Source organism: Rhinopithecus bieti, unplaced genomic scaffold (genome assembly GCF_001698545.2).
Source record: "Rhinopithecus bieti isolate Rb0 unplaced genomic scaffold, ASM169854v2 scaffold_10225, whole genome shotgun sequence".
In the NCBI taxonomy this organism is placed as follows: domain Eukaryota; kingdom Metazoa; phylum Chordata; class Mammalia; order Primates; family Cercopithecidae; genus Rhinopithecus; species Rhinopithecus bieti.
The window spans coordinates 110,356-112,017 of record NW_016806283.1 but is presented as its reverse complement, the minus strand read 5'-3'; positions in this window follow the sequence as shown (position 1 = coordinate 112,017).

Below are 1,662 nucleotides of genomic sequence, written 5' to 3'. Positions count from 1 at the left end.
GTTATTTTGTGATCACAAGCATCATCGGGTTTTGATTTACTCTGAAGTTTCTTAAACTGACAGGATAATATCATGCCTTAGGAAAATTTTACCTAAGTTAATCATGAAGAGATGAATCAAAGGGAAATCAATGGCATGTAATGCAAGAGTCAAACAAAAAGCAACATAAAAAACATCTCAAATAGCTTAATTTTATGTGATAATCACGGTAGTATCACTTTGTATTTAATAAGGACATTCCTCTAAAGATGTTAAAGTTCTTTTAATGTATTACCTTGTTTTTATTCACAATATCCTTGGGAGATAAAGGAAAATTATAACTTAGGTAAATAAAACTTGCTTTGGACCCTCGACATTTTTTGTTTTAAATGTCAAATATTTCTGTTTTACCATATTCATACCACTAAGCACTAATGATGAAAATTTTACAACTAAACATGTTGCTGACAGTATATATTCATGGTCACCACTGATCCCTAAACAATCTTGATTGTATCTCTGTGGTGTGCAGATCTTCTTTTCTGTCTTCCTGCATTTTCTATAAATTCATAGTTAGATCTAGAGGTTTGATCTAATTTAGATTCAGTTTTTATATTAAGATAAATATGTCTTAGATAGTGCTGTGTACATAATACCCACTGCCACTGATGATCATTTCTCAGATTCATTATTTTATCAAGGGTTTGAACATTTGCAATATTCTAATTACATCAACAGGAAGCTTTGTTTTAAAAATATACATATAAACATGCCATTCCCCTGCATAAACTTTTTCAATGTCCATTATTGCTGGGATAAAATCTAAATTCCTTAACATAGATTATTTCAAGTGTATCAGCTGGCAGTTGTTTATCACTTCTGTCTTATATTGTGTCACTCTCTGCCTCACACTTTAGGCTTCAGACATGCTGCTGACCTTTTTGCGGGTTTCTGAATGAACCTCACTCTGGACCACTTTAGGACATTCACATTTGCTGTATCCTTTGTCCAAAATTCTTTCCTCTCACTTCCAACTTCACCTGGCTAACTTCACATCATTTTTTATGCCTCCGTTTAAGTATAGCTTCTTCAGGAAGACCTTCCCAGAAGTCCAAAACTATGTTAGCTCAACCTGTTATATATATATATGTGTGTGTGTGTATATATATATATACACACACCTATTGCAACCGTATTTATTGACCTGTATTTACTACACTTTTGACACTTGTTTGAACTGTGTCCTCCACCCTCGATTTTGTTCATCACTGTATTTCCAACACCCGAAGAGTTCCCAATACATAATATGTGCTCAGTACTTGTTAAATCAGCTTATGTCACTAAGATATCAGCTTTTGTTTTTGAATTGATAATATTATGATCTTATAAAGCACTTTTTGTATGTCAGCACAATAACACCACAACATCCCAATGAAGACAAAAAAGACTTTATTGCATGTCTTCTCTTCTGCTTCTGTGAATTAGAGTTGTAAACATAGCTACTGTGACATTCTGTTATCTTGAATTAATACGGTCTGAAATATCTACTTATTTATCTCCTCTGTTTTGCGTCTGGGATTCTAACATCTAAAAGAGCCCTAAGACCAAAATCAGAAGTGTGAAAGATTTATATTGTGTAACCTAACTTAATTATATCTTTTTTATCTAAATAGGAAGATACCA